Source organism: Phyllobates terribilis, unplaced genomic scaffold, assembly GCF_046119375.1.
Source record: "Phyllobates terribilis strain yellow unplaced genomic scaffold, ASM4611937v1 Scaffold_4__5_contigs__length_816908805, whole genome shotgun sequence".
Lineage (NCBI taxonomy): Eukaryota > Metazoa > Chordata > Amphibia > Anura > Dendrobatidae > Phyllobates > Phyllobates terribilis.
In genome coordinates, this window is record NW_027362764.1 from 610,818,682 (window position 1) to 610,833,710 (window position 15,029).

Consider the following 15,029-nt stretch of genomic DNA (forward strand, 5'->3'; position numbering starts at 1 on the left):
AAAAAACAGACTTCCTGTGTACTGAGTAATTATGCCTAGAAGCATTGTTTCTGGGGGAGAAAATCCCCATACATGTGGAACCCAATTGATCCTATACCAAGTGCATGAGTCTTAAAGGTGTTTTCCAGGATCTTTATATTGATGACCTATACTTGGGGAAGGCGCAGATGAGCGTATTTTCAGTCCGAGTGTGATTCAACAAATCGGATCGCACCCCGGACAATGTTATGCTGTGGGACCATGCACACTGTTGATGTTCTTCCTCAGACAGATACTGTCCGAGGAAAATATTGCTGCTTGCCCGAGTTTGATCAGCAATGCAAGTCAATGAGTGCGTGGAAAAAATCAGACTACACTCGGATGACATCTGAAAGCAGTCTGATTTCTGTGGCCTCAGAAAATGGAGACAATGGATAATTTTTTTCTCCATCTTTTCCTCATCCAAGAGAATCAGATCACAATATGCTCACATTCTAATCAAAGTGTCAATGCATAATCAAACAGATTCTCTTGAATGACAGAATCTACGGTTGTCTGCACCTGCCCTTGGGATGGGTCATCAGTGTATTATTCCTATAGGCAAGTAATACAAATCTCAACTTAATATATATGGAACAGCTCCATTAAAATAGGAATCAATTTTTATTATTTTATCACAGTAATTATTGTGAAACCTAAAGGGTTATGCCTAGCAGAAAAATATTATGCTGTAAGAATATGAAGGAGACTGTCAGAAGTAAAACCTATATACTGTATAAGTAAGGATCACCAACACCAGTGCATAACAGTAGCTGTCATGGGGGTGCGACCACAGTCAGGCCCATGAGTGAGGAGTGAGAAGGGACCTCCGGGGGCCAGCACTATTTTCAACTAGAGGCACTTCTACCTTTAGTTGAAAACTATTTCGAAGGAGAGAGCCATCCTCCTTCTGCCCCACACTTATGTTACGAAGAAGACAGAGTCACTTGGCATGAGAGCAGAGACAGATGAGAAATTGGATTGTCTTTTCAATAGTAAAGCACTGTGTTGGCAGACCACAGGGGCACAATAGGGGCCAAATAGGGGGGCAATATTAATTTTCTGCATTTTGCAGAGATGAATTGTGGCTAGGTGAAGCCAACGTGATCTGTGACTGGAGAAGGAGAAAAGTGAAAATGAATAACTTCAATTAGTGACAACACCAGTGAGTATCTGGAGTTACCTGTGGTGCACATACCAATACCTTCCATTATATGGTCATTGTATGGTGGTAATAGTAGTGTTAGTGCTGTTGATTTCATTATTCAGTCACTATCCACTGAGAATATGTGGTCATGGTGTGGCGGTATTTGTCTCTTGCATGTGGTATTATCGGTATATTGTAGAGGTGAGAGATTTGCTGACTTCGCTGAATTTTCCCCCCAAAAACTTGATTTGATGCAAAAAAAAATCATGTAAATTTCAATACTAGAAACCTTGTAATGGCTCAGAAAAAACATGTGGGGAGTGGAGAGAGAGGGAGAAAGAGAGAAAGAACCCTGCTGACCATAAGAGCTTTCTCTCTACAGCAAAAGAAAACAGAATCCTGTTGACCAAAGGAGCTTACACTATAAAAAGAGAGACTAAGACTATGGTTTTGGTCAGTTTTTTACATCCGTATTTGTATGCCAGAAGAAGACGTGGGTGAAAAATGCAGTGTCATGGCCCCACTATCAGTATTTGGTCAGTATTCGGTCAGTATTTTTTCTCAGGAGTGGGAGCCAAAACCAGGAGTGGGTGATAAATGCAGAATTGGTGACTTGTTTCTATTATACCTTTTCTCTGATTGTTCCTCACCTGGTTTTGTCTCCCACTCCTGAGAAAAAATACTGACCGAATACTGACCAAATACTGATAGTGTGACCGTAGCCTTACTCAGTGACTCTGGAGATGGAAAACCCCTTCAGAGCCCTCACAACATTAAACATTGAATTCACTGAACAGAGAACAGGAGTCATAAATAAAGGTAAATACTGTAGGTTTTGATTCATCATTTGGAGTTTTTTTTTAAGTCACTTTTCTTTTTTTGCCTTGTGGTATTGGCTGACGTTTTTTGCACCAACTTCATCATAATGACATATGTGGTTCATGAATTTTGCGCAAAATCAAAAACACTCTTTAGTTCTGTCTTTAACTTGTTTTGTGACTTTTTAGTTAAAACAAAATGCATGTTCTGCTAAAAGGTCACAATAAATGAGCCAAAGTTTCAGGCATACATAAAATCACTTCAGCTGGGGACTGGTATACATTTGCACCAAATTTTGCAACTTTTTGAAAACACAAAACTCCACCCACAGTGGCAAACTAAATGGAAAAGGAGAAACCCTAGACTTCACCCACAGTGGGAAAAAAAATAAAACACACAAACGCGTAAAAAAGTGACTTTACAATAGATGCAAATGGAAAGTTGAATATGGTGCAAACAGTAAAAAAAAAGGCACAAAACACTAAAAACTTAACAAACAACAGGTGTAAATGCAATAATGAATCGCGCTTGTATGTTATTTTAATACATTTATTGTGTTTCACCCAAATTATTTTTGAAGATACTTTATAGGAAAAAAATATAAAATGATTATTATTCTAATTACTGCACAACAAAACATACTAAGCAATTAAAACAAGTCTATCTTCTAATAGTCTGTTTATAAAATTCTGTCCTAATTGCTATCAAGGTGAATTAATAAAACCTGACAGAATGCAGAAATTTTACCAGGAAAACTCTAATTATATTAAGGAATAATTTAAGTCATTAGTTATGCCAGGCCAAAGATTAAATTAGTTGTTTCCTATTCTTATTATCTAGTTAAGAATACACATTGAAGCATTATAGTGGAGGTAAACATTTCACAGAATAAGCTGAATTAGCAGTCAGGTTGTATATTTGGGCTACACATGTATATATATATATATGTTGCAGGAAGAACAATGTGCTATAAATGTAGCCCTACTGTGATGTTGGTGTCAAGGTTAAATTGCAACATTAGTGACGAAAACAGTTACTATAAAAATACAGCCTTATGGATACAGCTTATGGATATACAGTACAGACCAAAAGTTTGGACACACCTTCTCATTTAAAGATTTTTCAGTATTTTCATGACTATGAAAATTGTACATTCACACTGAAGGCATCAAAACTATGAATTAACACATGTGGAATTATATACTTAACAAAAAAGTGTGAAACAACTGAAAATATGTCTTATATTCTAGGTTCTTCAAAGTAACATAACATAGTTTTTTTTTTTTTTAAGGTTGAAGGAAGACTAAATCCATCTAGTTCAACCCATAGCCTAACATGTTGATCGAGAGGAAGGCAAAAACCCCATGTGGCAAACACTAAGCTCCACATTGGGGAAAAAATTCCTTCCCGATTCCATACGACAATCAGACTAGTTCCCTGTATCAACGCCCTATCAAGGAATCTAGTATATATAACCTGTAATATTATACTTTTCAAGAAAGGCATCCATGCCCTTCTTAAATTTTAATAGTGAATCACTAATTACAACATCCTGCGGCAGAGAGTTCCATAGTCTCACTGCTCTTACAGTAAAGAATCCCCGTCTGTGATTATGATTAAACCTTCTTTCCTCCAAACGTAGAAGATGCCCCCTTGTCCGCGTTTCTGGCCTCAGAGTAAAAAGATCAGTAGAAAGGTCTTTGTACTGTCCCCTCATATACTTGTACATAGTAATAAGATCAGCCCTAAGCCTTCTTTTTTCCACACTAAATAACCCCAAATGTAATAACCTGTCTTGGTATTGCAGACCCCCCAGTCCTCTAATAACCTTGGTCGCTCTTCTCTGCACCCTCTCTAGTTCAGCTATGTCTTTCTTATACACCAGAGACCAAAACTGTACACAGTATTCTAAGTGTCGTCGCACTAATGATTTGTATAGAGGTAAAATTATGTTCTCCTCATGAGCATCTATGCCTCTTTTAATGCATCCCATTATTTTATTTGCCTTTGCAGCAGCTGTCTGACACTGGCCACTAAACGTGAGCTTGTCGTCCACCAATACACCCAGGTATTTTTCAGTTACAGTTTTGCCCAGTGTTTTACAATTACGCATATAATTATACATTTTATTTCCTCTGCCCAAGTTCATTACCTTACATTTATCCCCATTAAAGCTCATTTGCCATTTATCAGCCCAAGCTTCTAGTTTACATAGATCCTCCTGTAATATAAAATTGTCCTCCTCTGTATTGATTACAATGCAGAGTTTAGTGTCATCTGCAAATATTGAAATATTACTCTGTATGCCCCTTACAAGGTCATTAATAAATATGTTAAAAAGAAGGGAGCCCAATACTGACCCCTGTGGTACCCCACTGTTAACTGAGACCCAGTCTGAGTGTTTTCCATTAATAACCACCCTTTGTTTCCTATCACTGAGCCAATTCGTAACCCACATACATATATTTTCCCCTATCCCCATTGTTCTCATTTTATGTATCAACCTTTTGTATGGAACCGTATCAAAAGCTTTTGAAACGTCCTTATACACAACATCCACTGCATTTCCTTGGTCCAGTCCCGAACTTGCCTCCTCATAAAAACTGATCAGATTAGTTTGACAGGAATGGTCCCTCGTAAACCCATGTTGATATTGGGTCATGAGGTTATTCTTCTTCAGATACTCTAGTATAGCATCTCTTAGGAAACCCTCCTGGATTTTACCCACAGTAGAGGTTATGCTTACTGGCCTATAATTTCCAAGTTCAGTTTTTGTCCCCTTTTTGAATATTGGCACCACATTTGCTATACGCCAGTCATGTGGTACAGATCCTGTTATTATGGAATCTTTAAAGATTAAAAATAATGGTCTATGTATGACGTTACATAATTCCTGCAGTACTCGCAGGTGTATCCCATCCGGGCCCGGGGATTTGTCAACTTTAGTGATTTTTAGATGCCGCCGTACTTCCTGCTGGGTTAAGTAGCCACCTTTTGCTTTGATGACTGCTTTGCACACTCTTGGCATTCTCTTGATGAGCTTCAAGAGGTAGTCACCGGAAATGGTTTTCACTTCACAGGTGTGCCCTGTCAGGTTTAATAAGTGTGATTTCTTGCCTTATAAAGGGGGTTGGGACCATCAGTTGTGTTGTGCAGAAGTCAGGTGGATACACAGCTGATAGTCCTACTGAATAGACTGTTAGAATTTGTATTATGGCAAGAAAAAAGCAGCTAAGTAAAGAAAAACGAGTGGCCATCATTACTTTAAGAAATGAAGGTCAGTCAGTCTGAAAAATTGGGCAAACTTTGGAAGTGTCCCCAAGTGCAGTTGCAAAAACCATCAAGTGCTACAAAGAAACTGGCTCACATGAGGAATGCCCCAGGAAAGGAAGACCAAGAATTTCCTCTGCTTCTGAGGATAAGTTTATACGAGTCACCAGCCTCTGAAATCGCAGGTTAACAGCAGCTCAGATTAGAGACCACGTCAATGCCACACAGAGTTCTAGCAGCAGACACATCTCTTCAGCAACTGTTAAGAGGAGACTTTGTGCAGCAGGCCTTCATGGTAAAATAGCTGCTAGGAAACCACTGCTAAGGACAGGCAACAAGCAGAAGAGACTTGTTTGGGCTAAAGAACACAAGGAATGGACATTAGACCAGTGTAAATCTGTGTTTTGGTCTGATGAGTCCAAATTTGAGATCTTTGGTTCCAACCACCATATCTTTGTGAGACGCAGAAAAGGTGAACGGATGGACTCTACATGCCTGGTTCCCACCGTGAAGCATGGAGGAGGAGGTATGATGCTGTGGGGGTGCTTTTCTGGTGACACTGTTGGGGATTTATTCCAAATTGAAGGCATACTGAACCATCATGGCTACCACAGCATCTTGCAGTGGCATGCTATTCCATCCGGTTTGCGTTTACTTGGACCATCATTTATTTTTCAACAGGACAATGACCCCAAACACACCTCCAGGCTGTGTAAGGGCTATTTGAGCAAGAAGGAGAGTGATGGGGTGCTACGCCAGATGACCTGGCCTCCACAGTCACCCGACCTGAACCCAATTGAGATGGTTTGGGGTGAGCTGGACCGCAGAGTGAAAGCAAAAGGGCCAACAAGTGCTAAGCATCTCTGGGAACTCCTTCAAGATTGTTGGAAGACCATTTCCGGTGACTACCTCTTGAAGCTCATCAAGAGAATGCCAAGAGTGTGCAAAGCAGTCATCAAAGCAAAAGGTGGCTACTTTGAAGAACCTAGAATATGACATATTTTCAGTTGTTTCACACTTTTTTGTTAAGTATATAATCCCACATGTGTTAATTCATAGATTTGATGCCTTCAGTGTGAATGTACAATTTTCATAGTCATGAAAATACAGAAAAATCTTTAAATGAGAAGGTGTGTCCAAACTTTTGGTCTGTACTGTAGATAAATGATGTGCACTATAGGATTTTATAGCTATAGCCCTATTAAATATGCATCAGCGAGGTATAAACCATTAAACAACTGGGCTTATTTTAACATAACATATAATCAATATGACAGATCAGATACAGCTAATATTGAAATACTGCCTAATACTGAAATACTATATTTCCTGTTAGCTAGTAACAATCTTGGAGTCCAGCACATTCATAATTTTCATGGTAGAGAGTTAACACTTTTTACCCTTTGTCTGGCAGAGTCTTGATACACAAGGCATTGAGGATTTTTTTGTTAGCTTTTCTATTGTTTCACCATATTGTGTGTTGTACTGATTGAGAGAATTATAAAGGAAAACATGCTAATTGTTTATTTTATTTACATAATATTTTATATTAATTTTATCTCTTAATATTCAGCAGAATTAAGTATATAATTTATCAGTATTTATACACTTTATAAAACAGAGTAAAATATACTGCTCCTGTTATTAGAAAATTTGCTGTGTTTAATTGTCCAAGCAAAGTGGATATGGTTTTATGGAAACTGCGCCCCTGTGCACCTAAAGATGTTGCTGAACTGTGCAGTTTTGGTGCTTTTTTTCTATAGAGGCTTCTACTCTTGATGAGCAAGCATACTCGCCACTGCTCGATATTCAGTCGAGCATCGGGGTTCTCGGGTACGCTCATTAATCAATCAAGTCTGGCCCACATAATCCTCATTCTGATCCTCCTTCCTCCCACCATGTCGAGTCTCAGGAGACAGGTGATCCCATAATCAGACACTCCGAGGAGCTCTTTACATTTCCATTTATTGATTCTGGCCTCTCGCCCTGCACATTTCATGAGGGACATGAGGATATTGTGTGTATTGATGCCCAAATATTTGAGCAGCCATGGTTAGAAGAAGACAACAGTGGGGAACAGCAATTAGTTTCTGAAGAGGGAGATGATGACGAGACACAGTTGACAACAAGGGATGTTGTTAAGTCAACAAGTCAGGGGGACCGGAGTGCGGAAGTGGAAAACGAGGTGGTGGACGATAAAGTCACTGACCCAACCTGGAAAGGTGCAATCCAGAGCGAAGACAGCAATGCAGAGCTGGAGGGATCTGCAGCACTGCAACAGGCAGGAAGAAGCAGTGGGATGGCTAGAGGGAGAAGGCGGGCAACTGTTCCCCAGAGCTCCCACATGTGGCAAGTTCGCAGACCAAAACTTAGGTGTTCCCCAGTCTGGCACTTTTTTAAAGAAAGTGTGGACAATAAAAGAACGGTCATTTGCAACCTGTGGCATAACAAAATCAGCAGGGGCCTGACCACTACCAGTCTAACCACCACAAGCATGCTCAGGCACATGTCTTTAAAAGCACCCAATTAGCTGGGCAGAATGCCTGGGTCCACAATCAGTTTCTGTACGTGACACCACTGCCTTTTACCCTGTGCTACATGCTTGCCAATCCCCTGTCCAGGATTCAGGTGTGGATGTCTTCCGCCATGCACCGGTCGTTGCACATTCACAAGCAAGATCAGCAAACACGTCCAACTCTTTGCAGAATTCGGCTGTCCTTACCTCAGGCCTTGGAATGCTAACACAAATACCTAGCCACACACCCACAAACCCAAACACTAAACAGGCACATTTACAGACTGCTTGCCCTGGAAATGTTAACGTTTAGGCTTGTGGACACTGATGCTTTCTGCAACCTCATGCTGGCAGTCATCCCTCGGTGTTCAGTCCCCAACTGCCACTAGTTTTCCCAGTGTGATATTCCCACCCTACATCAGCACGTGTCCCATAACATCACCAGTTTCCTGACCAACATAGTTTCTGGGAAGGTCCACTTAATGACCAACATGTGGACAAGTGCTTGTAGCAAGGGATGCTACAGTTCCCTGATGGCACACTGGGTGAACATTGTTAAGGCCGGGACTGAGTCGGACCCTGGGATGGCACACATGCTACCAATGTTGAGGATTGTGAGCCTTAGTTCCATCAGGGTTTCCTCCACCTTGTCTACCAGTTCCTGCACCCCCTTCTTCTTGTCATCCTCGATCTCTGAATTATCATCTCGGAGCACATGGTACATATCAATCGCAAGCTGGAAGCACTGCAGCACTGCCTCGGTGAAGCGGCAACAGGTTCCGCTGAAATGAATTTGTTTAGTTGACAAACAGCACATTGCCTCAGAATTGTGAAAAGGTATAACAGACCAGACGGATCTGTGGCTCTCATTGCTGAACCTACAACCAGGGATAATGGCTGTGACTTGGTGGCGGCTCTGAATGCTCTGAAACTTGACAAGTTCGCATATGTATCATGCCTGACCAATCGGCTCAACTTAGTGCTTAAACCTATACAGATTTGCCTGAGCTACTTGTGAAGGTATGACACTTGTGTGCCCACTTCCACAAGTCAGCTACAGCTGCGGCCGGTCTGATAGTGTTGCAGCAACGCTTGCAACTGCCAGCTCACCGACTGGTGTGCGACGTGACCACGATCTGGAACTCCACTTTACACATGTTGGCAAGGCTTTGTGAGAAGCAGAGGGCAGTAGCTGAATAACAGCTACAACATGCCCATCATATTCCAATCAGCATCCCCACATAACAACTGATGAGTGGGCATGGATGTTTAACATCTGTGAGGTCCTACAAAACTTTGAGGAATCAACCAAGATGGTGAGCGGCGATGATGTCATAATCAGCGTAACTATCCCACTTCTGTATCTACTCAAACACTCGCTGCTCACAATTAAAGAGGAAGCTTTGCATGTGGACCAGGTGAAGATGAAGGAAGAAAGTACACATGGTGATACCATCGAGCCCAGCCTTATCTCATCTTCTATACGTGGATTGGGTAACCACGAGGAGGAGAAGGCTGAGGAGGAGAAAGTGGAACAGGAGATGGTTTCCTGTGCTAAAGAGGGTATTACCCCCACCAGTTTCAGCATGGATGGACTGCAGAAGAGGAGGATGAGAAGATGAAGAAACATCCTCCTGGTGGGGACAGGGAAGTCTTGCCTGTTGGAAGTCGGGCACACAGGGCTGACTTTATGTCTTGCTGCCTTTCCCATGATCCTTACTTTATATGCATTTTGGCAAACAATGATTACTGGCTGTTCACCCTTCTCAACCCATGCTACAAGTTGAACTTTCCATCTCTCCTTCCTGCAGTGGAGAGGGCTAGAAAAATAGTGCAATACCAAATTGCACTAGTTGAACAATTAGTAAAATAATTCCCATCTGACAAGGCTTATGGCCAAGGTCAAAGTTCCTCTGGCATACAACGAGGATAGATGAGGGAGACCCACACCAGGTCCAATGTTATGGGTCCGGGTGGTGGAACCTCTGTGCTGCGGTGGTCCAGGTAGATAAGCAGGCAGGTACAGCTGATAGCCAGACAGGCACTCCAGGTAGGCAAGCAGGCGGGCATGACAGGTTACTTGGCAAGTGCTCCGGGTTGGCAGGCTGGCGGGCACGGCAGGTAACTGTCAGGTGCTCCAGGTAGGCAAGCAGGTGAGCACGACAGGTTACTTGGTAGGTGCTCCAGGTTGGCAGGCTGGCGGGCATGGCAGGTAACTGACAGGTGCACCAGGTAGACAGGCTGGCAGACACTGCAGGTATCTGGCAGACTGGCTGGCCGAACTATTAGACAGGCTGGCATGCTGGACTGTAGACAGACTGGTGGGCTGGACTGACAGGCAGCGGAACCTGAGGGCTGAAGCAAGTGTTAGCACACGGAAATACAAACTTGCACAGGCACCTCCATATTGGAGGAGGTGCTCTATATAGGGGAAGTCCTCCGGCCATTGGCCGGGGACTCTATAGGACGGCGCGCGCTGCCCCTTTAAGAGGGAGGGAGCCGACGCGCCCTAAGACTGGTGGGCAGGACTGACAGGCAGCGGAACCTGTGGGCTGAAGCAAGTGTTAGCACACACAACAACAACCTTGCACAGGCACCTCCATATTGGAAGAGGTGCCCTATATAGGGGAAGTCTCCTGGCCATTGGCCGGGGACTCTATAGGATGGCACATGGCCCCTTTAAGAGGGAGGGAGCGCACGGACCCTAAGACTGGTGGGCAGGACAGACAGGCAGCGAAACCTGAGGGCTGAAGCATGTGTTAGCACACGGAACAACAACCTTGCACAGGCACCTCCATATTGGAGGAGGTGCCCTATATAGGGGAAGTCCTCCGGCCATTGGCCGGGGACTCTATAGGATGGCGCGCACGGCCCCTTTAAGAGGGAGGGAGCACGCCCTAAGCACAGTGCCTGGGAAGCTGCGCCACAGCAGTGCGTGCCACAGCAGCAGGGGAGCGGGAAGACGCCAGACCTGGACCGCGGTGGTGAGGGGAACGGCGTCTCTGCCCAGCAGGAGGCAGAGACACCGATGCTACAGTACCCCCCCCTTATGCCCCCTCTTCTTTAGGCCCACAAGAAATTTTTTAAGAAGATGAGGGGCATGAATGTTCTCCCTGGGTTCCCAAGACCTCTCCTCAGGACCAAACCCCTTCCAATCCACAAGAAAAAAAGTCTTTCCTCTTACCCTCTTGGTGGCCAAAATGTTTTCTACCTCAAAGACGTCCTCAGCAGAGACTGGAGCTGGAGCGGTACCTGGATCGTCAGAGAAAGAATTAAAGACAACAGGTTTGAGGAGGAATGCATGAAAGGAGTTGGGAATCCGTAAGGAGATTGGGAGTTTCAGCTTGTAAGCCACAGGATTGATTTGTTTCAGAACCTCGAACGTACTGATGAACCGCGGACCCAACTTATAGGAAGGTATCTTTACATGAACACATTTGGAGGAAAGTCAGACCTTGTCTACCGGGCGGAATTGAGGCGGATCCAAACGTCTCTTATCAGCATGTCTCTTCATCCACTCGGAGGACTGAAGAAGTGCAGATCTAGTGTCTTCCCAAAGAGCCGAAAATTTGCTGACCAGAGACTCCGCGGCAGGATTGTCCACTGAAGAGGAGACGGGAAACGGAATCTGGGGGTGTTAACCATAGACCACAAAGAACGGGGATTTAGAAGAAGACTCGCTCTCATGGTTGTTATAGGAGAACTCGGCCCAGGGCAGGAGCTCAACCCAATCGCTATGGTGAGCACTGACAAAGTGCCGAAGAAAGCTGGAAAGGACCTGGTTGATACGTTCCACTTGACCATTGGATTGAGGATGATAAGCAGAGGAGAAATCCAAGGAGACATCCAGCAGCTTACACGTAGCCCTCCAGAAATGCGAAGTGAACTGAACCCCGCAATCAGACACAATATGGAGGGGTAGGCGGTAAAGACGGAAGATGTGATGGATGAAGTACTTAGCCAGCACAGATGCAGACAGAAGAGCAGGCAGAGGGATGAAGTGGGTCATTTTAGAAAAGTGGTCAGTGACCACCCAAATGACAGTACAACCGGCTGAAACAGGGAGATCCATAATGAAGTCCATTGCAATGTGTTGCTACAGAGCGGAAGGCACAGGAAGAGGAAGGAGACGGCTGGATGGAAGGTGCCTGGGAACCTTGTTATGGGCACAGGAAGAACAAGCCGCGACAAAGTCTGCAACATCCTTGCGCAGGGAAGGCCACCAGTAATGTCGGGCGATGAGCAGAAAGGTCTTCCTCTGGCCAGCATGACCGGCTAGTTTGGATGAATGGCCCCAGAGTAGAACCTTCTTACGATCCGGAACCGCTACAAAGGTCTTACCAGGTAGAAGAAGTGACAGGTCAAATGGAGCCACAGACATTACTTTGGAGGGGTCAATGATATGTAGAGGCTCCTCCTCTTGGTCAGAAGACAGGAATGAGCGGGATAGAGCATCAACCTTAATGTTCTCGTCCACTGGGCGGTAATGCAGAGTGAAGCGGAATCGGGCAAAGAATAGGGACCACCTGGCCTGGCACTGATTTAGTCTCTGGCCATTCTGTAAATAAGAGAGGTTTTTGTGGTCAGTGTTGATGACCACCGGGTGCAGAGCCCCCTCCAGCAAGTAGCATCACTCCTCCAGCGCTAATGTGATGGCCAGCAGCTCACGATCTCCTATGGAGTAGTTGCGCTCGGACGAGGAGAAAAGCTTGGAGAAGAAGCCGCAGGTTACCATACTCCCAGATGAGGATTTCTGGGAGATCACGGCTCTGGCTCCGGAGGAGGATGCATCAACCTCCAGGAAGAACTGCTTGTTGCAATCCAGACGGTGTAGCACAGGAGCGGAGAAGAAGGCTTGCTTTAGGGAGATGAAGGCCTCCTCTGCTTCGGAAGTCCATTCCCTGGGATTCGCTCCTTTACGGGTGAGCGCGGAGATGGGAGCAGTCCAGGAGGAGAAATGAGGAATGAAGAGGCGGTAATAATTTGTGAATCCCAGGAATCGCTGAATTGCCTTCAAACTCTCCGGTCAGGGCAACTTTAAAACGGCAGAGACTTTCTCGGGATCCATCTACAGACCAGTGTCAGAGATAATATAGCCCAGGAACGGTAGAGAGGTCTGCTCAAAGAGGCATTTCTCGAATTTAGCATATAGGCAATTCTGCCGGAGCCTTAGCAGAACCTGACGAACATCCCTCCGGTGAAAGGGCAGATCCGGAGAGAAGACCAAAATATCGTCCAGGTACACCACAAAGCAAGAATACAGAAGATCAAGGAAGATGTTGTTTACCAGCTCCTGGAAGACAGCTGGAGCATTACAGAGACCAAAGAGCATCACGGGCTATTCGTAGTGACCGTCCCAGGTGTTGAATGCCGTCTTCCACTCGTCTCCCTGGCGGATCTGGACCAAATTGTACGCCCCACGAAGATCGAGCTTAGTGAAGATCTTCGCGCCTTTAAGGCAGTCGAACAGCTCCGAGATGAGAGGCAGAGGGTACTTATTTTTGATGGTAATCTGGTTAAGACCCCTGTAATCGATACAGGGACGTAAGGAGCCGTCTTTCTTCTTGACGAAGAAAAATCCTGCTCCAGCCGGAGAGGTGGATTTCTGGGTAAATCCCCTAGCAAGATTCTCCTCTATGTACTCAGACATGTCCCGGGTCTCAGCCAGCGACAAGGGGTCGATACGCCCGCGGGGAGGAGAAGCACCAGGTACCAGATCGATGGGGCAATCATACGGCCTATGAGGTGATAGTGTCTCTGCTTCCTTTTTGTCATAGACATCCGCATAGGACCAGTAGGGTGCCGGCAGACCAGGTAGATTAGCCAGGATAGACGGGGGTCGAGCTGGACAAACCAGAACCAGACAGGACTCATGGCATTCCTGACCCCAACGGAGCACTTCACCAGATCTCCAATTCAGGACGCGCTCATGTCTTTATAACCAGGGTAGACCAAGAAAGAGGGGGTGAGAGAGACCAGACAGCACATGAAAGGAGATCTTCTCCGAGTGCAGCATTCCCACGTGAAGGGTTACAGGCTCTGTGACGAGCAAGATGGTCTCCGGAAGAAGCCTCCCATCCATGGAGGCAACCGCCAACGGTTCCGCCAGACGTACAGTAAAAATCTAATACCGCTCCACAACAGCCTGTTGAATGAGATTCCCAGCAGCTCCGGAATCCAGATGGGCAATCTCGTTGAAGCGGCTCTCACCACTGGAAATGTAAACAGACAGAGTCAAGGATGGAGAGGATTTACTCTTGCCTAGGATGACTTCTCCAAGCGGTCCGAGAATTTCAGCAATCGCGTGACCTGCCAGCTGACTAAATGACATCACCGCAGGTCCTTTCTGAACACCGCGGGACACCGAGGACAGAGAACGCCACCGGAGAAGAGACCGAGGGCCAGTGGAGAGGTAAGTATAATGTTTTTATTTTTTACGTTTTAATTCTTTTTTCACTAATGGTACCCGGGTCTGGAGGAGAGTCTCCTCTTCTCCAGACCCAGTTACCATCTGCGCATTGAACCACATAACAATATACATGCGGATGTTATGCGGTTCAATGCAAGTCAATGGTGGTGATTTCGCCGCAAGAAATGGTTGTGCTGTGGACTTTCCGCAATGATAATCCTCAGCGGAAATTTCCACAGCATGTGCACAGCACATGCGGATTATCATTGGGAAACATGGCAGACAACTTAACAGGCGTTTTAAATGCGTTTTTGCTGCGGAAATGCCGCAGCGGAAATGCATTAAATCCGCAAAGTGGGCACACAGCCTTATACTCGTTACTCGAGTCAAGCCCATCCGGGTGTCCGACATGCTCGATTCAAGTTCCAAGCACTCAAGCATTTTAGTGCTCGATCATCACTAATTTCTACAGTATGTGGAACCTAAAAAAAACATGTTAAAAACGGCAGTTACTTTTTTTAAGTGCTGGATCAAAACTTTTATGCACTATAAAAAACACATTAGAAATGCGGTTTCATATCTGTACCAAAAAAGCATCAAATAAGGTAGAAATGGCATAAAAAATGCAGCAGAGATGCAATAATCAGAGAAGATTATTATTGTGTAGTTTGATGCAGACACCTGCAGAAAACTAAAAAACACAATATTCACGTTATGTGTGAAGATGGCCTTACAGACACATAAAAGCAAAATGTCACATAGTGAAGCCACATAAATATGAGAGAGTTCTGGCTGCTCCAACTGTGAATGAATGAACAAAAAATAAATCCACAGGTCCCAACTAGAGATGA